Source organism: Panthera tigris, chromosome F3, assembly GCF_018350195.1.
Source record: "Panthera tigris isolate Pti1 chromosome F3, P.tigris_Pti1_mat1.1, whole genome shotgun sequence".
Classification (NCBI taxonomy): domain Eukaryota; kingdom Metazoa; phylum Chordata; class Mammalia; order Carnivora; family Felidae; genus Panthera; species Panthera tigris.
The window spans coordinates 11,421,206-11,445,683 of record NC_056678.1 but is presented as its reverse complement, the minus strand read 5'-3'; the positions used below and the strand labels follow the sequence as shown (position 1 = coordinate 11,445,683).

Here is a 24,478-nt window from a genome sequence, read left to right as displayed (position 1 = left end):
GCCCCCAGGATAACAGCCAGCCAGAGCAAAAATAAATCCTCTCCGGAGAAAAGTCAGCATCCTCCAGAGCTTCCATAACCTCTCCAATAAAATGTCCAGCACTTGTGGGGCACCTGGGTGGCTCAGTCGGTTGAGGGTCCCACTTCGGCTCAGGTCATGAGCGCGCGCGGTCGTGGGTTCGAGCCCCGCATCGGGCTGTGGGCCGACAGCTCAGAGCCTGGAGCCCGCTCCGGGTTCTGCGCGCCCCCCTCTCTCTCTGTCCCTTCCCCGCTCGCGCTCTGCTTCTCTCCCTCAAAAATAAACATTAAAAAAAATTTTTTTTTAATGTCCAACACTTGAGATCACCAAATATGTCAATATACAGGACCAGATGACCCCTTGGTGTCTTTCTGTTCCCCCACTAGAATGTGAGCCCCCTGAGAACAAGGGCTACGTCCAGTGTGTAATACCCAGGCCTCACCCCAGGCTGTGATGTATAACAGCAGCCCTGCAAATACGTAGTCAGTGACTGGCCAGATGCCCACCACGACTGCACCGCAGTGGAATACACAGTGGCCCTGGGCAAGGACTTCGGAAGCCAACATGAAACTCTCGGAAATCCTGCCGCACCTGCAAAAAGGCTACAGCTCCCAGATCCAGCTTCCCACAGGCCAACCTGAATGATAATAACAACAACAGTAACAAGAAGGAACGAAGAAAACCAAGCAGCCGATGCCGCCGGCAGCTCACCACCACCCATCACTGGGACTGAGCAGAGAGCAGACCAGCCGCGCTCGACTCCCACCTGATGTCCTCCGGTGACAGCTGGTCACATCTCCAATCCCCTCCTACCTCTTACTTATTTTGAGAGTCTTCCTTTTTTTTTTTTTTTTTTTTTAACGTTTATTTATTTTTGAGACAGAGAGAGACAGAGCATGAACGGGGGAGGGGCAGAGAGAGAGGGAGACACAGAATCGGAAGCAGGCTCCAGGCTCCGAGCCGTCAGCCCAGAGCCCGACTCAGGGCTCGAACTCACAGACTGTGAGATCATGACCTGAGCCGAAGTCGGACGCTTAACCGACTGAGCCCCCCCAGGTGCCCCTATTTTGAAATGTTTCTTAATGTTCCTAGGAGACTTAACCCTTCCAAGATACCTTCCAGGAAAATGGCTGAGAAACAAGAGACGTGGGAGGGTTAAGGCAGAGCTGGGGCACGCAGTGTGAAGCTTGTGCTCCCGGCCGGGAGCCACCAGCCTCTGTGCTGCAGAAAGGCTGGCCGCGGGGCGAGGGGGGGGGGGGCGGGGGGGAACCGCCTCGTTTCCGTTTGTCTGCAGTGGAGGCACTTTCTTACTTTCTTCTATTGTGCAAAGGTTTATCCTGCGCCAGTGTCAGCCCCGAACTGGCAACATTTCAAGAAATACCCTAAATGGGAGAAGGAGCCGTCATTTATTTGAGTATCTATTGTGTGCCAGACACCGTGCTAAGCGCTTGACGTGGGTTGTTTATTCTCTAAAATGCCGCTCTGCCAAGAGACTGCAGCGCGGGGAGGTTAATTACTTGAGTCAAGCCTACCCGGGCAGGAAGCAAGCAGAGCCACTGGCCACGGTGACACAAAACGCCTGTGTGGCCACCACAAAAGTCTGCCTTCCCTTCATTCGCGAATGTGAGCAAACTGGGGTAGTTGAACTTCTCAGCCACTCAGAAAGCGAGCATGGAAAGGAAAAGAAGGTGTCTTGGTGAAAGCGGGTGGCCAAGCGGCTCTTCCCCCTTCTCTGCCATGCTGGTACCTAATGGCGCCCCCCCGCGGCAATATTTCCAGAACACTCCAGTCCTACAGCAGGACTCCGGGGTCATGGGCCACATGATGCCGTGAGACTTTTCATGCGAAACAGGCGGAGGTGAAGAGTACTGTCAGAGGGCAGACCGGCAGCTTCTTTTCTCTAAAACGTGCAGGGTTTGTGCAAAAAGAGGGTTCTCGGTCCCCCACGTGTCCTTCAGATTATTCCTGCCAGTATCACCCACTCCCTGGAGCCGTCTTCACCCACAGACCGCACCCGAGTATTGGATGGTATCTCCCTATGATCGAGTTGCATTTGGGGGGCAGTGAGGTTCCTTTTTAGCGCCTCATCCAGAAAAGAGCCCTGAGATCAGCCTGCGTGCCCTTGGCGTTGGGTGATCAGGTTGCCAAGGCAACAGCAGCCGCTTCTGACGTCACTGAGGGAAGGCAGGCTCCGCTGGAAGGTGGGCCCTCCCCTTCCGGATCTCCTTTGTCAGACTTCGTTAATTCCCTGAGCTTCTCCAGAGTTCCCAGCGCCACCCGCCCAACCCCACGCAGCTCAGCAAACGCAGGAAAAGAAGAAACTGCCTTTATTGGAAGTCCTTCTCTCCCTGGTCACCCTCTAGCCAAAATCATCAAAACAAAAAAACAAAAAACTGGAGGGAGAAGGGGGAGTGAGGTCCTGAATGGTTCCCAGGCAAATTTGCCTCTGACTCTGCCTGGAGATTTGGGGAAAAAGGAGATGGGCTGCGGCGAGAGACTAGGGAGGGGTCCGCGCCCAGCACATGGAGTAGGAACAGAGGTAAATCTGATCAAAGAAAGGGTGAAGCTCTTCACTCCACACCCGTTCCTACCTGAAGCATTAATTAAAGGTCACCTTTGGGTTGAGCCTCTTGCTTAATAAAGTATAAGGACTTCTGCCCACAGGAACAGAAGGGTAACTAGGGGGCAGGAGTGCAAGCTTGTTCCCAGCTCAGTCCCATGGCAGACATAGCCCACTGCCCACCACGGTCCAGGGCTCCTTTTCCATGGTGTAAAAGCTGTGTTTGAGGAACAGCTACCCAGCCAAGGATGTATTTCCAAGGGAATCCTGCCTCTAGGCCCCATGTTCCTGCCAACAGAAGGTGAGCGAAAGTGAGGCGGCTCATTTACAAGTCAAAATGAGGCCGTCTAGGGGGCGCCTGGGTGGCTCAGTGGGTTAAGCATCCCACTCTTGATTTCGGCTCAGGTCATGATCTTCTGGTCCGATTCCCTCTCTCTTTGACCCCTCTCTTGCTCGTTCTCTCTCTCTCTCTCTCTCAAATAATAAATGGCAAAGGAGAGGGAGAGAAGGAGCCTGGGTCCCTGAATTACCACCCCACACACAGTCATCAGACTGCTTGGTGAGTCAGAAATACAAATCTCCTGGGTTAGGCAGCTGGGATTTCAGAGTGTCGCTGCCAGAGCAGCCAGCATGAACTCCTACAGCTTTATCACCAGCGGGGTTTAGGCCAATGCGACAAGGCCCTGGCCCCGGGGCTCTCAGGCTCTGAGGGACCAGCACAACTGCGTCCAGAATGAAAAGCCGCCAAACCAAAGCTAAACACAAAACCTGCTCTAACTGGAGGGAGGACACGTTCCAGCAAAAATCCCTCAATGGGGCTATTTTTGTCTCCAGGACGCAGGAGGGGTGACTGGGCAAGAAGCAGGAGCGGGCAGTAGGCGGAGGCAGGGGAGAGGAGGCCGATGACACCAAGGCCTCTGCTCAGCCCTTGAGCATGGCTGTGTCCTTCCAGCAGCAGCACCACGGGCCCCTGACGTGGATGCCATCAGGGCAACAGCCAGGAGTGGGAGCCGCGGTCAGGACTGCCGTGGACGGCCAATGCACAGTCCCACCACCGAGGGTGTGAGTGGGGCCAAAGTGAAGCCGGCCCTTGTCTTACATCCTGGCTCAGAGCTGGGTTCACCTGAGAGGAAGGTACCTGGTTTGTAAATGTGCGCGTAGGTGACACCCGGGACCCCCCCTGGCTCCCGTGGGGGTACCGCACACGAAGGCTGTGGGCCAGTGGTGGCCCCGACCCCTGCGATCCTCGCCCGGCCAGGCCACAACGTTCCCGCCTCCAAACCAGCGTCAACACTGAGTCACGTTGAAGAAAGCAAAACTCCGAGAACAATTTCAAAAAATGAAATTGGACAGCTGCCCACACGGCTGAAAGAAAAATTCGCTGTCCCCCTCCTCCCTTCCTAGCCTTCTCCCCCCCACCCAGCCCAGAATCTGATCCAGGTGCCAAATCCGCTCCCCCCCCCCCCAGGAGGTACGAAACCGACGCGACCTTTTCCGGAGGGTGATTGTGGTCCCTCTATTAAATACTTCCATATTCAAGCCCTTTGACCTCGCGAGTCCACTTCTAGGAACTGAATCCACAGAAATGCACCCCCTCTCGGAAACTGCCAGAGAAATCTCTACAAAGCTGCCAAGATACACATTTTCGCCCCGTTTTGCCTGGGAACTTTTGTCACTCGTTCCCTTGTATGAGAAACATTATGCATCGTTGAGGATTCAGGATGTCGTCTGACCACGTAAAGGAGCCACGACCTGGTATTTTACCATTTGTTTTGAAACTGATCACCACCCGGGAGTCCTTTGAGGGCAGGGGCCGCACCCTAGCCCCTGCTCCTTTTCAGACCTGCCCGCTTGCCCCCTTCAGCACAATATTCTAGACGCAGAGCCGCTGGAGGCCCACCTCACTCTCGGCTGTGTCCTTATTCCCCACTTCATGCAGGCGCTGCTTTAGGCAGGGAAACGGAGAGGTTCGGGAGAAGGAAGAAGGAGGAGAGAGCACGGCTGGGCATTTACGTTTTAAAGTGAAGTAAGTCAGAGTTTTTAGCATGTTGTCCATACCTTGAACCCCCTGCAATTATAGGCAGCCGTTTTCTGGGGAGACGGGGCGGGGCTTTAGTGACCTTCTCAAAGAACTCATGTCCGTGACACTAAAAAAAAAAAAAAAAAAAAGTGGTTACTAATCCCTGCGTCCGGGAGTTTCGACTCCGAAAAGGGTATGTTGAGACAGCTTCTGAGAAAGCAGGGGAGAAGGCCAGCCAACATCATAAAGAGAGCTACAAGAAGCTCCAACATCAACCGTCCCACTGGTGTGCCGATTTTCCTCTTGCAAGCCCTGAAGACGGTGTTTCAAAGCACTACAGTCCCCGGGCCCCCAAGCTCCTAAACCTACCTCCTCGTTGCTGTCTGTCCTAACGAAGCGTGAAGACGTATGTTCTGACTCCTTAAAAAACTAAGAAGGAACAAAAGAATCTCAGAGAGGAACACGCTCAACGTTCCAAACATCACCTACAAGACAAAATACGACAGGGTGTCCCTACCACCGTTGGCCTTGAGAGTGCAATTACTAGTCAAAGATTTTGGGGCAGGCAGTCGAAAGCAGTTGATTTTCTGTGACCGCGAGTTTCATTAATGCTGAGCTCGGCACCCTCTGGGGAGTGAGTGAGGCGTGCAGATCGGATCTTAGGTTTCCCAACCCCTCAGGACGCTGGTGGCTCCCCATCTACCACGACCACTATTGTGTGGCCCAAACAGAAATCAACTTAGCCTCAAGTTATTTGCTTTCAAAGAGCTCTGCTGTTCCCCGGTGCCATTACCTTTCAAGGTATCTTGGGTCTTCCTGATGCTTTGTGATCGACCAGAGTTAGATTTTGCAGCAAGAGACGTTCAGACATTTGCCACACTGTGCACGCGTGGTAAATTAACTACCGGGTTCCCGATCGTTTTCCACTACGATGCTTTATGTAAACTGCGGAGCGTCTGGCCTCCCTCCACCCCTTACCCTTCTACCATCTCATTCGCTCCAGTCCTTTCCTTTAACTCACAGGTTAACAAATAGCTGTGCCTGAGACCGCCTGGCATGGCACACAGAGAGATGATCTCACCAACACCATTTACTGGCACTTACCTGCCTGCCTCATCACACTGCCCTGCGTGCTATGAAAAGCAAATAATAAGACGCAGTATTTGGTCTCAAGATACCTACCGATCAAGCAGAGGAAAACCTGTCCTGACAGCAAGAAGCATCCTAGCATGGGACAGCAGAAAGAGAGAGAACCTGGGGGGCCCAGGGGCCTAGTTGAGAAATAACATTTAGTTTCACGTTCGTTCGGTGAGTGACACAAAACAGTCATTGAAGAAGGGCGCCTGGGTGGCTCAGCCTGTTCAGCGGCTGACTCCGGCTCAGGTTACGATGTTGCGGTTCGTGAGTTCAAGCCCAGCATCGAGCTCTCTGCTGTCAGGGCAGAGCCTGCTTCGGACCCTCTGTCTCCCTCTCTCTCTGCCCCTCTTCCACTCGGTCTCTCTCTCTCTCTCTCTCTCTCTCTCAAAAATAAACATTAAAAAAACAGTCATTGAAGAATAAGTAAACACACACACACACACACACACACACACACACGATATTTGCACTTTGTAACACATTAAGACTGCTTTTGGGGCGCCTGGGTGGCTCAGTCGGTTAAGCGTCCGACTTCAGCTCAGGTCACGATCTCACGGTCCACGAGTTCGAGCCCCACGTCGGGCTCTGGGCTGATGGCTCGGAGCCTGGAGCTTGCTTCCGACTCTGTGTCTCCCTCTCTCTCTGCCCCTCCCCCGTTCATGCTGTGTCTCTCTGTCTCAAAAATAAATAAACGTTAAAAAAAAAAATTAAAAAAAAAAAAGAAAAAAAGACTGCTTTTAAGATCAAGCACCGCTGTGTAGGACTTGGGAACTGGCCAAAGCCTAGGTCACTAGATATGATCATGAACTGTGGGTCAAAAGACTGGGGTTCTAGCTCCCCATAAGGTCAGGAACACAACAAGGATGCCCACTCTCACCACTGTTATTCAACATAGTGTTGGAAGTCCTAGTCTCAGCAGACAACACAAAGAAATAAAAGGCATCCAAAACGACCACGTCGCTCTTCACAAACATGACACTCTGGGTGGAAAACCCAAAGACTCCACCAAAAACCTGCTGGAACTGATGCATGAATTCAACAAAGTCGCAGAACATAAAATCAATGCCCAGAAATCGGTTGCATTCCTATACAGCAATAATGAGGCAACAGAAAGAGAAGTCAAGGAATTAATCCCCCTTACAACTGCACCAAAAACCATAAGATACCTGGGAATAAACCTAACCCAAGAGGCGAAAAATCTATGCATTGAAAACTGTAGAAAGCTGATAAGAAATTGAAGAAGGCACGCCAAAAAAATGGAAAAATGTTCCATGCTCATAGATTGGAATAACAAATATTGTTAAAATCTCAATACTACCCGTGGGACACCTGGGTGGCTCAGTCAGTTACGCATCCAACTTTGGCTCCGGTCATCATCTCACAGTTCATGGGTTCGAGCTCCATGTTGGGCTCTGTGCTGACAGCTCAGAGCCTGGAGCCTGCTTCAGATTCTGTCTCTCCCTCTCTCTCTCTGCCCTTCTCCCACTCATGCTCTGTCTCTTAAAAATAAATAAATGATATATTTTTAATGTCAATACTACCCAAAGCAATCTACATATTCAACGTAACCCCTATCAAAACAACACCAACATTCTTCACAGAGCTAGAACAAACAATCCTAAAATTTGTATGGAAACAGAAAAGACCCCGAACAGCCAGAGCAATCCTGAAAAAGAACCCAGATTGAGACACATTACAATCCCAGACTTCAAGATGTATTACAAAGCTGTAATCATCAAGACAGTATGGTACTGGAACTAAAACAGACATATAGATCAATGGAACAGAATAGAGAACCCAGAAATGGACTCAAAAATGTATGGCCAACTTAATCTTTGACAAAGCAGGAAAGAGTATTCAATGGAAAAAAGACAGCCTCTTCAGCAAATGATGTTGGGAAAACTGGACAGCGACATGCAGAAGAATGAACCTGGACCACTTTCTTACACCAGACACAAAAATAAACTCAAAATGGATGAAAGACCTAAACATAAGACAGGAAGCCATCAAAATCCTACAGGGGAAAACAGACAACAATCTCTTTGACCTCGGCCACAGCAACTTCTTACTTGAAATGTCCCTAGAGGCAAGAGAAACAAAAGCAAAAGTGAACTACCCGGACCTCATCAAGATAAAAATCTTCTGCACGGCGAAGGAAACAATCAGCAAAACTAAAGGGCAACCAATGGAATGGGAGAAATTATTTGCAAACTACACATCAGATAAAGGGTTAGTATCCAAAATCTGTAAAGAATTTATCAAGCTCAACACTCAAAAAACAAATAATCCAGTGAAGAAATGGGCAAAAGACACAAATAGACTCTTTTCCAAAGAAGACATCCAGATGGCCAACCAACACATGAGAAAATGCTCAACATCGCTCATCACCAGGCAAATACAAATCGAAACCACAATGAGATACCCCCTCACACCAGTCAGAATGGCTAACATTAACAACTCAGGCAACGACAGATGTTGGCGAGGATGCGGAGAAAGAGGAATCCTTTTGCACTGCTGGTGGGAATGCAAACTGGTGCTGCCATTCTGGAAAACAGTATGGAGGTTCCTCAAAAAATTAAAGATGGAACCACCTTATAACCTGGCAATCGCACTACTAGGTATTTATCCAAGGGATACAGGTGTGCTGTTTCAAAGGGGCACATGCATCGCAATGTTTATAGCAGCGCTATTGACAAGAGCCAAAGTATGGAAAGAGCCCAACTGTCCAACAACAGATGAATGGATAAAGATGTGGTATATATATACATATATATATATGTGTGTATATATATATGTATATATATGTATATATATGTATATATATATGTATATATGTATATATATGTATAGATATGTGTATATATATGTATATATGTATATATATGTATAGATATATATACATAGATATACATACATATATGTGTACATAGATATACATAGATATACATACATGTGTGTATGTATACATATACATATATGTATATATACATATATACATACATATATACATATATATACATATACATATACATATACATATATACATATATATGTAAACAACCTCTTAAACACAGAGGACAAACTGAAGGTTGCTGGAGGGGTGTTGGGTGGGGGGGAGGATGGGCTGGGTGATGGGCATTAAGGAGGGCACTTGTTGGGATGAGCACTGGGTGTTACAAGTAAGTGATGAATCACTAACTTCTATTCCTGAAATCATTATTACACCATACGTTAACTAACTTGGATTTAAACTTAAAAAATGAAACCATTAACCTTAAATATATATTGGAAATAAAAGCCAGTGTTTTAAATAAATAAATAAGTAAATAAATAAAAATAAAATTAAGTTAAAAAAAAAAAAAGGCTGGGGCTCTGGGTCATACAAGCTCTGAGTTCTTGTCTCCTCTGTCTTCCACCTATAATGGTAGTGATCTTTAAAGTGCTGATATTGGCTTTCTACTATACCAAACTTTCCTTCCTCGGTAATCTTGGACATTGTAAGAGGCTAAGGGGCCTCCGTAGGTACCACGGCAGCTACAGACCTGGATGCACGTAACAGCAGATTGATTACGCAGTGGTATTGACCAGGCTCATAGTCATTACCGATTTGTACAGGTATTTTGACATTTTCTGGTAGATATCAGAACGGTGTCTTGGGAAAGGATGCTTCTTTCTAATTCACATCAAGTTTCCACATGCACTACCTGACAGGTCTGAGACAGAGAGGTGAGGGGAGCAAGCCAAGCCCCAAGGACCAGGGTCAAGGCCGGACCCCGTGGCTTGAGAAGCCCAGCCTGGGAAGAGACACTTCCCAGGCTGTGACTTTCACCGAGTTGCGGCTGATGCCCAAACCCTACCCGATACACCTGACTTCCGCAGAGCTGCTCTACAAGCCCAGCCAGAGATTCTCGGCGACACCTACCCCCAAGCATGGGCCCACCTGCTCATTTCACACTTCTGTCAAAGCCCCCATCAGTGTCTCCTTGCCGGAGTCCGAAAGCCTGAGGTCAGCTTAGAGTCCTTCACGCCTCCCCCCACTGCTGTATTCGTTCGGGGAACACGGCCTTGACCTCCGGCAGCCAAGTGGTCTCTGCACCCGTCCCCTCAGTGCCAGGCCTCCTGCCACCACCCAGTTCACTCACCTCCTCTGCCCTGAACCACAGATACCCTCCTAACTTGGTCTTCAAACCACCCATCTTCCTGCTCCAATGCATCCTGGGTGGTGTTGGCTAATTGTCTACAACGCTGTCCTCAACACATCACTTCTTGCCCCCAAACCTTCACTGACATCATCCTGCTTACTGAGTCAAGCCCACACTGCTCCCAGGCAGGGCAGTACCCCCCCCCCCACCGCCCATGTAGGCAACACTCAGTAGGATCAAAATCCTCATTGTTTACAGCTAACCCACCAGTGAGGTAGGGGGAAACCATTTCTCCAAGCCTGTTTCCACATCCGTTAAATGGGGATGTTAACAGGACCTACTGTATAGAGCTGTTGTGAATACTAAGCCCAATATATACTAAGCACAATACATATACAAGTGCTTAACCCTCAGTAAATGTGAGTGGTGATGATGGTGATGATGAAGGTGAACACGATCCCCCCCCCCCCCCCAAAACAATCCCTCAAATGGCTGTGGCTCCACTCTGGCTCACGATTCTTCCTTCTCGTGTTCGCTTCCAACCCAGGTCCCTTAGCTGCCACGCCCAATGAATGCATTTTAGCTCACGTCTGTGTTTCAGTTCCCTTTTAACTTCTCCCAAATTGCCTTCTCTAGCCCTCAGGGAATGGAATCTCCCAACACTCACTGATCAAAGTGAAGTAATGAAGAGTCCAGCCCACTTATCTCAACACCCTGACCTGACGCTTGCCCGCTTGTCAAAATCATCCAAATCAAAGTTTTACTAAAGTAGCAGAGGGGCACCTGAGGGGCTCAGACGGTTGAGCATCCAACTGTGGCTCAGGTCACGATCTCGTGGTTTGTGGGTTCGAGCCCCGCGTCGAGCTCTGCGCTGACAGCTCAGAGCCTGGGGCCTGCTTCGGATTCTGTGCCTCCCTCTCTCTCTCTCTCTCTGCCTGTCCCTCATTTGTGCTCTCTCTCTCTCTCTCTGAAAAAATAAACAAACTTAAAAAAATTTTAATAAATAAAGAGTATGAAATGTGAACTTAGATATTAGATAAAAGTCCAGCTCTTCCTGGTTTGAGCTCTGCTCCGATGGGGTCCTGGATGTGAATTAAGTAACAGAAGTCCACATCTGAATAACATGCTTACCAGGCGTCACCGAGTCTGTTTCCTCATCTGTAAAATGGAGATAATGATATCCACTGCGCAGGCTGCTGTAAGAATTAAACGGCACCGTCCGTAAAGGGCCCGCGTAGGGCCCGACTCCAAGCCCAGAAAGGAGACCTTCCTTCTATACTCCTTACCCACTCTAACCAATGTGGCTAAGAATACCTCTTACTGGAGGGTGGGCTCTACTTTCAAACATGTATATGTTTTCCAGAATGCATCACTGTGAGAATCAAATCGAGAGTGATAAGAAGGTGGGGCGCCTGGGTGGCTCAGTTGGTTAAGCGTCTGACTTCCGCTCAGGTCATGATCCCGCGGTTCGTGAGTTCGAGCCCTGCATCGGGCTCTGTGCTAATGGCTCAGAGCCTGGAGCCTGCTTCGGATTCTGTGTCTCCCTCTCTCTCTCTCTCTCTCTCTCTCTCTCTCTCTGCCCCTCCCTCACTCACACTCTGTCTCTCTCTCTCTCAAAAATAAATAAACACTTAAAAAAAACATTTATTAAAAAAAGAGTGATAATAAAGCATGACAACTGTATTCGTTGGCTAGAGCTGCTGTAACAAAATATAATGGACTGGGGACTTAAACAGACATTTATTTCTCACAGTTCTGGAAACTGGGAAGTCCAAGGTCAGGGTGCTGGCAGACAGGCTAATTCTGAGGCCTCCTCTCTTGGCTTGCAGGCAGCCGCCTCCTCACCGGGCGCTCACGTGAGCTTTCCTCAGTGCATGCTCACGGAAAGCGAGCAAGCCCTCTGGTGTCTCTTTTACAAGGGCACTCAGCGCAGTCAGACCAGGGCCCCATCTTTACAACCTCGTCTAACCCTAATTACCTCCCCAAAGCCCCTTCACATGCCATCACTTTGGGGGTTAGAGCTTCAACATATTAATCTGGGGGGGAGGGGAGGGGTGCACAACATTCAGTCCCTAACATTATTCACCACTGCCCTTATTCATTATTACAATATCACCAGTCTGCCTTCTAAGTCTCCACAGCTATGCAGGGAAGACTTCCAATAGTCCTGTCAGCCACCACACGGCATTGGCCAGTTTGCTTCTCTCCTGCTGCAGCCCTGAGGTCTCTGTAATTCCCGAAAGTTCTGCCAAGGCATTCAGTCTCCACAGAGTCCCTGGAAAAGGCCCTCAGCCATAGCCAGAGCCGCTGTTCCCTGTTACTGCTTCCTCTGAGTCCGCTGAGCCCGAAGAAGCTGCCGGAGCCAGGGCCACAGATGTGGTCAATGAAGGCCTGCCACCCGTGGCAGCCGCCACGGGCCGCAGTTGTCCCGACCCCAGAAAGCAGCAGAGGCGCCCCTCCCGCCCCTGCCTTTGGGCCAACCGTGTCACAGATTCCAGACAAAAAGCTTTCCTCCTCCTTCCCAGGATGCAAGCATGTTTCGCAGGGTCTTCTGTTCATCGCACAGAGCATGGCATGGAACGATGCTCGATAAACGTCATTTCACTGGTGGTGGCATGAACTACAGCGAGTCCTACGGGATGAACGCTGTACTCAAAACCCACCCTATCTCTAGCTCCAAGGCGGTATTGATCAGTGAAGCTTGTGGGCCTCAGTTCTCTCTCTCCCGAGCAAGGTGAGCTGCTTCCTTCCAGCACGCTGCAAGATGGGTCACACCCCTTGGCGTGCCAGGAGATATCATTCCCTCAAGGTCTCCAGGGTTGCTGGGCCGGGCCTGGGGGCCAAGAGTCACAGGCCGGACCCCTCCTGTGATCAATAGCTCCCACAGTTCACCCCCGTGTGCCACCTGATCACCACCATTCTCTACGTGCAGGACAGTCCTACTCATTGCCGTCCAGCATGAACTGGAGAAAGTTGGGAAGCACTTCCTCATGCTGAAGGAGCCCCAGCAGGCCTTCCCTCGTTCTGTCACGCACGCACCCTAGGACAAGCCCAACTTGGGTTCCAGATGCCCTCTCCCACCAAAAACTGTGAGTGAAATATCATTTGCCTCTGTATCCTCTCATTTGCATCTGTATCCTCATTTCTATACGTACGTTGGTTCTCACTTTTCTTTTCCTTCCTTCACATATCTCTCAATCTTGCTTGACCTCTTCATTCTTTCCTTTGATAACCCGATCTCATCCCCTCACTATACCTCCTCCAGCCATCCTTCCTGCTGCGCCGTCACCATCCATGGGTCTTCGTGGGTCTTCTAGAACAGTAATTTATTCCCTAACAATTATCTGGATGGAATTCCCAAAAACTGAGCCCAAAGAGGAAGAACACCAAGATACCTTTGTATTTGAGGGCAATTTTCTAGTAGAAACCACATCCTATGAACAACTCCGTGTGTACAGATTTGAGACTTTAGATTAATAACACAATTCCCTGACAGGCACCGTCTATGAAAACTCACATACACACATGCGCACACACACACACACACACACACACAACTCACACAAGAATTAATAGACAATCTGAACAGGCTTATATCTATTAAATAAGTTGAATCAATAACTAATAACCTTCTAAAATAGAAAGTACCAGGCCTATTGAGTTCATTGGTGAATTCTACCAAATATTTAAATTCTCTACAATCTCTTTTAGCAAATAAAGCAGAAGTGTTTCTTTCTAATTAATTTGATGAGGCTGATATTACCCTAATACGGAAGCCAGACAAAGGCATTACAAGAAAACTACAAGCCAATACTTCTCATAAACAAAGATGAAAAATCCTCAACAAAATACTAGCAAAGCAAACCCAACAATGTATAAAAAGAATTATACTGGGGCGCCTGGGTGGCTCAGTCAGTGAAGCATCCAACTCCGGCTCAGGTCATGATCTCAGAGTCCATGACTTCGATCCCTGTGTTGGGTTCCGTGCTGACAGCTCAGAACTTGAAATCTGCTTCAGATTCGGTGTCTCCCTCTCTCTCTGCCCCTTTCCTGCCCACACACTGTCACTCAAAAATAAATAAACATTAAAATAAAATAAAATAAAATAAAATAAAATAAAATAAAATAAAAAGAATTGTATACCATGACCCAGTGGAACTTATTCCAGGTATGCAAGTCTGGTTCAACATTTGAAAATCAGTTAACGTAACCCATCACATCAACAGGCTAAAAAAGAAGAATGACATGATTATATCAATAGATGCAGAAAAAACATTTGACAAAATCCAACATCCATTCATATGTCATCAGGAAAATGCAAATTAAAATAAGAATGAGGGGAACCTGGGTGGCTCAGTAGGTTAAGACTCCAACTCCTGATTTCAGTCCAGGTCATGATCTCACAGTTCATGATGTCGGGCTCTGCACTGACAGTGTGGAGCCTGCTTGGGATTCTCTCTCTCCCTCTCTCTCTCTCTCTGTCTCTGTCTCTGCCACTCCCCTGCACACGTTCTCTCTCTCTCTCTCTCTCTCTCTCTCAAACAATAAACTTTAAAAAATAAAATAAAACTTGGACAGAACCAAGGTGCCCTTCGGTAGGCGAATGGATTAACAAACTGTGGTCCATCCAGACGATGGAATGTTATTCAATGATAAAAAGAAATGAGCTATCAAGCCACGAAAAGACATAGAGGAACTATAGGCTATTATTAAGCAAACGAAGCCAACCTGAAAAGGCTATATACTGTATAATTCCAATTACATGATGTTCTAGAAAAGGCAAAACTATAGAGAAGAGACCGTAAAAATGCAATGGTTTCCAAGGGCTGGGAGAAAGAAGGACAAATCAATAGAACACAGAAGATTTTGAAGGCGGCAAAAATACTCCATACGATACTATAATGATGGATACATGTCATTCCACATTTGTCCAAACCCACAGAATGTACCAGTACCAATGTACCAACACCAAACACTAATGTAAACTATGTCAGTGTAAATTCATCAATTATATAATAAACTCACCACTCTGGTGGAGGAGGTTGATAATGGGGGAGGCTGTGCGTGTGTGGGAGCAGGAGGCACATAGGAAATACCCGTACCTTCTTAATTTTGCTGTGAACCTAAAACTGCTCTAAAAAAGTGTCTGTGAAAAAATCATGCTGCAGGGGCGCCTGGGTGGTTCAGTCAGTTAAGCATCCAACTTCAGCTCAGGTCATGATCTCATGGTTCACGAGTTCAGTCCCCGCATCAGGCTCTGTGCTGACAGCTCGGAGGCTGGAGCCTGCTTCGGATTCTGTGTCTCTCTCTCTCTCTGCCCCTTTCCTGTTCGCACTCTGTCTCTCTCGCTCTCAAAAATATATAAACATTAAAAACTTTTTTTTTTTTTTTTTTTTTTTTTTGCAGCTGAGGTCAAAGAGGTTGTTGCCTGTTTTGTCCTCTAGGGTTTTGATAGTTTCCTGTCTCACATGTAGGTCTTTCATCCATTTTGAGTTTATTTTTGTGTCTGGTATAAGAACCTGGTCTAGTTTCATTCTTCTGCACGTTGCTGTCCAGTTCTCCCCCCACCATTTGCTAAAGAAGGCTGTCTTTTTTCCATTGGATACCCTTTCCTGCTTTGTCAAAGATTAGTTGGCCATACATCTGTGGGTCCAATTCTGGGTTCTCTATTCCAACAGTCTATGTGTCTGTTTTTGTATCAAAACCGTACTGTCTTGATGATTACAGCTTCGTAGGGGAAGGCTCTGGCACTGGAGGGTATTATGCTAAGTGCAATAAGTCAGAGAAAAGCCACATATCGTACGTTTTCACTCATGATGTGGGGCTTGAGAAACTTAACAGGAGACCATGGGGGAAGGGAAGGGGGAAAAAGTAGTTACAAACAGAGAGGGAGGGAGGAAAACCATAAAAGCCTCTTAAGTACAGAGAACAACAGAGGGTTAATGGGGGGGGGGGCCAGGGGAGAGGGGAAAATGGGTGATGGGCATGGAGGAGGGCACTTGTTGGGATGAGCACTGGGTGTTGTATCGAAGGAATCTACCCCCAAAACCAAGAGCACACTGTATACACTTTATGTTAGCCAATGGGAGACTAAATTATAGTTAAAATAAACAAATAAACCATTTTAATAACCTTGTAAGATGTCTTAATCATGCTGTAAAATCAAAATGTTGTTCAGTTGATATTTTTACGCAAATGAACACATTAGTCGGCATCCATGGTCAAGTGCTGCGGCAGTCAATAAAAAGGAGGAGGAAGGCGGTGAACGTGTCCACAGTTGGCCGCACAGTGGTACTCCAGGTATCTCACCTACATTCAAGTTCACTCTCAATCACGCTTGTCCCAATTGCAAGTAGGCGACGGTTTCCCTGGACAGCTACGTTACTCCCCTAATTTTAACCTTCCTGAGTCCACTCCCCTCGTTTCTCAGTAAACCGTGGCCCTAAGAATCCACGCTACCTATCACAACCACCTTGCGGAAGGAAAGAGGAGGATGCTCCCTCTCACAAGAGAAGGGGGTTGCTTCCTTCGACACAGGCATCTGCTACCTAGGATTCGCCGATATGGAAAAATAGATTTACGTGCCCTCGAAAAGAAACTGAAGGGTATTTCCCGGTAGGCTGTAGGGTTCGATGCCCGATCCTATCCAAAGCAAAAAGCTGAACACAGACCCGAACTCAGATCCCACCATCCACGGATGGAGCTGGCCGGTCAGCCTGTCTCAAGTCTTCCCCCTCCTTGCCTCCCACATCTAGCCGGTCTCCTAGTCTGTTGTTCAAGGATCCCAGCTATGCCTGCGTCCCAACCCCAGAGACCCTCACCTTCCTGAAGTCAGGCAATTGCCTGCAGGGCCCCAGGCCTGTCCTGCCTGCCCCACCCTGCCCTGGCAAACCCACTCTACACGATTCAAAACAACAAGCATTCACTGAGCACCTATTATGTGCCAGGCCCTGAGCATTAGGATACGGCAATGTAGGATTAGATCCAAGGGTCCTCCTTCCAAATCAGGACTCTCTGTTTTCCTGATCCACCAGAATCCCATGGATCTTTATTTCAAAGGTGAAAATGGTAATAACAATGCCTATAAGTTATACAGAATTTAGGATGTGTAAGGCACCATTCCAAGCATTTTGCCTACACTGACTCATCCAATCCCCATACCATCCCTGTGAGGTACCGTTCGTATTTAACAAATGGCAAACTGAGGCAGAGAGATGGCCTAGGGAGGCTACCCGCCAGTAAGTGGCAAAGCAGATGTAGCACAAGCAGCCTGGCTCTGGAGTCAAGGTCTGGACTACCGGGCCAAGAGCTGGTGGGGGCAATAGAAAGGGAAACGACATTCAATGCAATATGTATTAATTTAACACTTACTGGGTGCTCAGACCAAGGAGTCAGAGATGAAGGTAAGTGCCTCCAAGAGGGGGAAGCTTCCTTTCTCCACCTCCCTTTCAAAGACAAGGTCAGCCCCGCACAAACACACGTCCAACACAGATGATATCTTAGCAGACGGAGCCTCCCGCCTCTAAATCCACTCTACCGTATGCCAGATAATGCACATAAAATGCTTTATTGGCGTGCGGGAGTCCTTCATATCCCCCAAGGTCTCCACTAGGTTTTTATTACCTCCATCCTATACATGTGGAAGCTGAGCTCTTGGCCCTTGTATCGAGTTCTTGGGGAACCGTTGGCCAGGCTGTGAGCGCCTTGACACTGAGAATACCTTTCATTTTTCTGCCCCCCCCACCCCAGCCCTCCAGCAGGCACTCAGAAAACAGCCGCGACATTGCACTACATCAACAAGCCAGCGGGGTGCTCTGAGCACCCAGACACCTGATAATATCCAGCAGGGATCTTGCCGTCGGTGTCCTCTCCCGCTCGTGTTCACACAATAAAAATTGACCTGAACATCACGTTTTATCAGCGGCCACTACCAGAGCTTTGCATGCGAGGATTGGTTAGAAACCTCACTCTCACCACATCTCCCAGGGAACGGAACCAAAAACACTCCTCCAGGGTGAGGGGGTGCACACACAGGCATCGAGGACCCCTGCCGGCCAGGTCTCCTCCCGGGGAGGTGAGCTTTCCGTGTGGGCACCTGGAAATAGAACCCACACGCTCTCTGCTCCTTGTTGCCCTGGAGCCTTGACAGCTGTCAGCTGTTCGGACATAGCCTGACAATAACGAGCCCCCGTAATGCCTCTTCAGGGTCTTGCTAAGTCATCAGATCCCCTGGTGATGCCATCTGCCGCCGGGGGGGGGGGGGGGGGGGGGAGCACGTCCAGAGATCCTGATCCCCAGGCGGCAGCCTGACAACGGGATTTTAGCCCGGGATTTATGCCAGGCACACAGACCCAACCTGACACTGCAGGGTTTAGAATTCAGAGCCCATACGCCACGAGTCCCCAGGGAGAAAAGCAAATGATTTTCTGAAGACAGTGGGACCTGCTGTTTCCTCTTAGGAACCCATTAATAACATGCTAATAAAAACGAAGTATCATCAAAAGAACATATTTAGATCGACTGTTCCCTTCAGCAGGTTGGAATTTCTGCAACAATCGGGAACAGCTTTGAGCTCTGCATAGCAGCTCCCACGCCAGACACAATCTGTCTGTTGCAAAGGGGATGAGTCAGCCTGGGGGGAGGGGGGGAGGGCAAGGACAACCTCCTACCCCAACCCCGCCCCCCACAGCAGCAGGGCGGCTCAGCTGGGTTTTCTTGGGAGATGAGCTCTTAACCTGCCTAACAGGTCACTTCTCTCTGCTTTAAAAGGAAGAGTCGTATCCCAGAGGCTCCCAAACTTTAAGGGAAGTGGCCTGTCACCGAAGCAACGACCCTCCTTCAGAGCAGGGGTGAAGCCCACCCAGCTCCTCCTCTGTCCGGGTTTCCAAAACGCAAAGCTCTTTAGATACCTTTGACCCCTCCTTTCTGTCTGTTCCTCGCGTCTTCTATACCCCCAGCTATAAATTGGGCTTTGTGCCACTTCCTGATGGGTATTGCAGGCATTTATTCATTCAGGAAGGCATTCATGCAGGCAGGCAGGCATTCGTTAATGCATGCATGCAGGCAGGCATTCATGCACGCATGCATGCAGGCAGGCAGGCATTCATCCATGCAGGCAGGCATTCATGCACGCACACATGCATGCAGGCAGGCATTCGTCCATGCATGCAGGCAGGCAGGCATTCGTTTATGCATGCATGCAGGCAGGCATTCGTGCATGCAGGCAGGCATTCGTGCATGCGTGCATGCATGCATTCGTGCATGCGTGCATGCAGGCAGGCCTTCCGCAGGGCTGGCTGAGCACCATTACATGCTGCGTCAGGTGTTAGGGGCGTTGGGCTGAAGCTATAGCCCAGCACCACCCCCCTGGATCCCATCCACCCAGCCCTTCCTCTTACCCCCGCAGGTAAAAAGGCTGGACACCAGCCTGTCCACCCAGGTTGGTGGGGCTCCTGCTGGCTCCCTGCTGGCTCCCTGCAGGCCGGCTACCCTCCCGAGAGCTGAGCCTGGCAGAGCAGGGCCTGCTTCCTCCCGACACACCTCTGCAGACACTCGAGGGCCCCCCGGCTCCCCCACTGCGGGGACGTCTCCTAAGGGCCCCTCTTCGCCGGCCTGCCTGGAGAGGCAACTGGGCCTCTGAGCCCCTCCCCCCCCCTCCCCGAAGTCCACAGTTTGCCCCCTGGAGGGTGTGCAGACCTGCCTTCCCTCCTCCCCGCCCCCCACCCCTGCTTTCTGTCCACCTGGCTCCCAACAGCACTTTCCACAGGAGCCTTCGGGGAGGCCCTCAGCTCAGCAACACCGGATTCCGACCTTCACCGTCCTTTCTCCGTTTTCTCCTCTGTCGCCAAACAGTGGGGGGGTGGCAGGGGATGCCACCCCACAGTCTGCCACTCTGACACGTGGATTGTTGTGAGCAGAAGGCAATCAGGACCCAGCTGACTCAGGAAAGGTTGTGTTGTGTTGTGTTGTGTTTTACCCTTCCCTTAACTGCCTAAAAAACATAGATCAAGGGCTTGTGCCAGGAGGAGAGTTCCTACCAGAGATGACTTTTTATATCAGACTGAGCGACGTGACCAACATCTGTTTCCCAGACATTTGCTCTCCCGTCGTCCCGTGAACTGCTTCCTCCCCCCAGCCCCAGACCCCTTCCCCTTCTCCTTAGCTCCCAGCCTCCATTGCCTGGTGTCTTGGAGCTTCCCCAGTCTTTGGGGCTCCCGTATGTATGGAATTAATTGGAATCAATTAAAAGCAGCTCTTGCGTCCTTTAATCATGAGACCCGCCCACGAACCCACGAGGGAGGGGGGCGGGTGTCCCTCCCCACGACGCCCACAAACGGGCATCCCTTCCAGCACCTGAAGAGGGAACTGTCCCGAGACTCTGTCGTCAGCCCCACGCTGGCAGTGGCTGCCACCACCACCCCCCCCCACCCCGGGCTCAGGGGTGGCACCTGTGGGCTGGCTGGTTCCTGAACTCCCAAGGCTCCCAAACAGCCTGTCTCCTCGCCCCGCCCAGCTCGTCCCTCACTGCCCCGTGTCGCTTCTCTGCTTCTCTCCCTAAAACCCTCAGAGGAGGCCACAGAGCACCGTGGCTACGATTGTGACCGCAGACACTGGACTGTGTGGTCTCAGTCCTAACCATCCCATCGCTACCCGGGCGACCCTGAGCGGGTGACTTAACTTCCCTGGGCCTTGGTTCCCTCATCTGCAAAAAGGGGATGATCGTAGTGTCTGTCTTCTAAGAGATGCTGGAAACACTGACACGGGGCTCAGATCCACATCTGGCACAGAGTGCGTGTCCTGAACGTTCTTACCGAATAAAGAACGGCTCCCTGTTGCGCAGCATTTGAACCCCGGGCTTGGGGAGCCTGGGTGGCTCAGTCGGTTAAGCGGCCGACTTCGGCTCAGGTCATGATCTCGCGGTCCGTGAGTTCGAGCCCCGCGTCGGGCTCTGTGCTGATGGCTCAGAGCCTGGAGCCTGTTTCGGATTCTGTGTCTCCCTCTCTCTGACCCTCCCCCGTTCATGCTCTGTCTCTCTCTGTCTCAAAAATATCTGGACTTTCTTCTGCCTAGAAGGTTCTTCCCCACTAGCTCCTGGCCTCCCTGCCCACCCCTATGCTCCTCCACACCCCACCCCTGTGTTTCATCTCCCTCCTAAGCTTGCTTGCTTTCCACGGGCCTAACAAACCAGTCCTTCTCAGCACATCGCGCAGTGTTTATTGACTAGTAGGTGCTCAATAAATATTCGATGCAAGAACAAATGTCCAAGCTGTACGATAGATCAGTCATCAGTAGCCGTATCTCCAACTCCCCAGTCATTCCAGATATAATCGTTGTTTGGGCTCCTCAGCGCCAGGAAGAAGGTTCTTTTCCGAGGATATCCGAATCCCAGACAGCCAAGGGGGACGGTGGCCGGGAAGGGGCACAGGCCGAGCCTGGTTCCCCAAAAGGTGACAAGTGCAGTGCTCCAGAGAGCACAGGAGCCCGAAGCACTGAAGGCAGGGCCCCTGGACACTGGGTGGGATCAGAGGCCTGACTGGCCCGAGGACCCGCTGAACAACCTTCTTGCCTCTCTGGGCCTCAGTGTCTTCACCTTCAAACTGAGGGGCTTGACTCTATGCTAAGGATTCCTCCCACTTAAAAAATCCTTGAGTGTGTCCCAATATCGAACGTGACTTGATTCCCGCCATGTCACTCCTCCACGCCAACCATCTTCAGTGGCTCCCCACTGCCCTGAGAATCCAGACTCCGCTTATACTGGTGGCTGGACTGGGTGTTCTCACTCCGGCCTTCCTGTTCCTAACGGCCCGCTCCCCATTCAGGTGAAACTCTTCCCATCGCCTATTGAACAGGTCCCTTCCCTGTGCCTCCTGTTTCCACCTGAAGAAACTTCCCTCCTCTCTGCAAACCTGACGTCCCCCCTCTCTTCTGAAACCGAGTCAAACCTCTGCTCCTTCACGCAGCTGTCCCCAGGCCTCCCCAACCCATGGCGCCTTGACCTTCCTGGTTGGCCTACCGTTCAGGTCCGCGTACCTGGTATCGTACCGCGTTATTTATGGCCCCCGACCTTGCCTTCACCAATTCCTACATATTGGTATTTTCTCCTTGTTAGGAGCGCGGGCTTCTCAAGGAAGAGACCCTGTCTTCTCCCTTGCTACACTTTCCTCTTACGCGGCCTCAATAATCCGTTAGCCAAGAGAACAGTATTTAGGAAACCACTGGCTGAATAAGCAACTTTCTGGCTGAATCACGCGTCTCTCGAGTGTTCAGAGGCTGGAGCTAGATGCCAGTGACCACATAAGGGACCGCAGGCTTATCAACCACAGAGGCAGTTTTCGAAAACCAGATGCCTCCGTGTTGGCTGCCTCGAAGTGACCAGCCCGCCACCAGCCACCTCCCTTGTGTACCCGAGGCTCCTTCCACTAAGAGACCCACACGTTTACGGTCATCTTGCTACCGTCTCACTGGCCCCCCTATATCCTTGGCCCCATCACCGGCGTCACCCGAAAAATCAAAGCTGAGAAGCAACACAAGAGAGGAAGAGTCTCTCCAGCTGCCCCACCGCCCCACGGCCCCCTGCCCAATGTCAGTCGGGCTCTGGCCTTGCGGACCCAGCCTACTTTTCGTGACTAATTTTTGCCTAAAATGGACCCCCCTGACTGCGTGTTTTCTTCTTTTGAACAAGAATGCCGGGAATCCTCACCCAGCGGCATCGGCCTGAAGGATCCAGGTCTGAAGGCTGCTCTTCTCCCGAGTCTTCCAAAAACAGAAGCATCTCGAACTCACCTCCTCGCTTCCCTCCCTTCCTCTGTGCAAGCTTCGCACCTTGTGTGCACGAATGACCAGGGGCCAGGGGCCACCGAGCCCTTCAGGCCTTCGCCTGGCTTCCGTGGAGAACCAGGAACAGAAGGCCGGTGGCCCCGCTCCCTGATCCCGCCACAGCCACAGCCGTTCCCAGACTTGGCCTCTGGGGACAGAGTGGCTCGCTGTGCTGAGGGACAGTGTCCAGACAGACAGAGCGGCAGGAGCCAGGAAAGGTGGCGGGAAGGGGCCGTGGCAGGAGGAGTGGCAGAAAGCCAAAACCCACAGACGGCAGTGAACGGTCAATGCAGGTAACGGGACCCATCCAGAAACCTGTCTCTACCTCTCCAGTTCTCACTTCCAGCCCGGGGTTTTCTCGGTTGCAAGATAAGGTCGGGAAGGAAAAAACACAGACAGCGGCACTTCCTTTTCCCCAAACACCAGATGGTGCCAGATACAGAGTTCTTTCCGCGAAGTCGGTTACTGACGGGGAGCTGGGCTCCCGCAAAGCGCCCCCTGCAGGCCCGTGCAGAGGAACGGTGCTCTATTCTTGCCCAAGTGGGTTTCACCGAAAAGGCATTTCAGAATTATTTTTGTAAAGGGTGGCTGGGTTCCCAAACCACCTGCAAAAGCTTACTTCCACCCGAAACGTAGCTGAAATAGTGAGCGCTTGCAAAAAGGAAAACCATTTAGTGGAGGAGGTGGCGGGTGAGCGGGAGATAAGAAATGAAAGCAAAGAAATGATTCTAAATAACCAGTAAAATTGGGTTGAGAGTTCCTTGAGGGCATGAGCCTTCCTTAGTGAACTGTTCGTCTGCCTTGCAAGTCACAGCTCACAGCCCGTCACTGCACGGTTTTGCTCACTGAACTCCGGGTGCTTGAGAATAAAGCCGGTTTCGTTAGAGGTGGATAAGGAGGCATCTGAAGACTTGTGTGGATTTCCTGGGATGGCTTCCCGGGATGTGGACCCTGACTGCCCTAGTTGTCTATTATCACCTCCGGTCTAGAAGTTTCCTTTCCTCCACACAGATACATTGGTAGCAATCATCACGCACTTATTAATGATAACAAGCATCCTTTCTTTTTTTTTTTTTGGTCCCAAAATGAACAAAACGAAGTAAAAGGGAAAACAGAGGAGACCAGAAAAGGAGGGGTGGGGGCGTGGGGGGGGCGGGTAGGGGGACTTTGCCACGTTGTCCAGTTATCTAGCAACCAACCCATCCAGCAACCCCCGATCAGGGAGGATTTCCTCTTTTGTGAGGCTTCACAAGAGAGAGTCGACCCTGTTCCCACCGCAGAAGCCAGTGAGCTGTGTCACCCAGAGTTACGCCCAAGGCACCTGGTGCTCCCTGCCTCCTGACCCACCGGAGCCAACCTCGTTGGCGCCCGCTCGTTTGCAATGTCTGCTTCTCCAGCTGCCCAGCGAGCTCAAGCACCAGAGCTTCGGCTTCTGTTATTTACACCCGAAGGAGTCCCACCCGGCGCCCAACTTGGGGGAGTCCGTCGGTCCTCAGCTGCTCGCCTTGCCCTGCGATGACCCTTGTGCCTTCATCAGGCCACTTCCCGACTCAGTGGCAGCAGAGGACCTTGAAGATCTGCCACCCCGCCCCCCAAGCAGAGACGCTCTGTGCCCTGCCCCCAAACCAAGGGCCAGGAGTCCTTCCTGCGGGATCTCCGGTGCCCGGGGCCACCACCTCCCGTGACAGCCTTTCTGCTCCTGAAGAGCTCGGATTCGGGGCAAGTTCCCACGTACAACAAGATGACATCTGGCTGCTGGAAACTTCCACCCATTAAACCGATTCC

At 50.6% G+C, this 24,478-nt stretch overlaps 2 long non-coding RNA genes across 3 annotated transcripts in view; one reads left to right on the top strand and one right to left on the bottom strand.

Moving 5' to 3' along the window:
• The window catches only part of LOC122235990, a 32,076-nt gene extending 11,607 nt beyond the window's left edge, over positions 1–20,469 (bottom strand). For both annotated transcript variants that reach the window (XR_006214190.1, XR_006214189.1), the window contains exons 1-2: positions 20,326–20,469; positions 4,637–4,725 (exon numbers count right to left, since the gene is read on the bottom strand). This is a non-coding gene — a long non-coding RNA (uncharacterized LOC122235990). The remainder of the gene's footprint in view (positions 1–4,636; positions 4,726–20,325) is intronic.
• On the top strand, positions 2,254–12,993 carry LOC122235992. The gene is made up of 3 exons (XR_006214192.1): positions 2,254–2,557; positions 2,683–2,879; positions 12,810–12,993. It is a non-coding gene; the product is annotated as an uncharacterized LOC122235992 (long non-coding RNA).
• Positions 20,470–24,478: the final 4,009 nt, after the last annotated feature.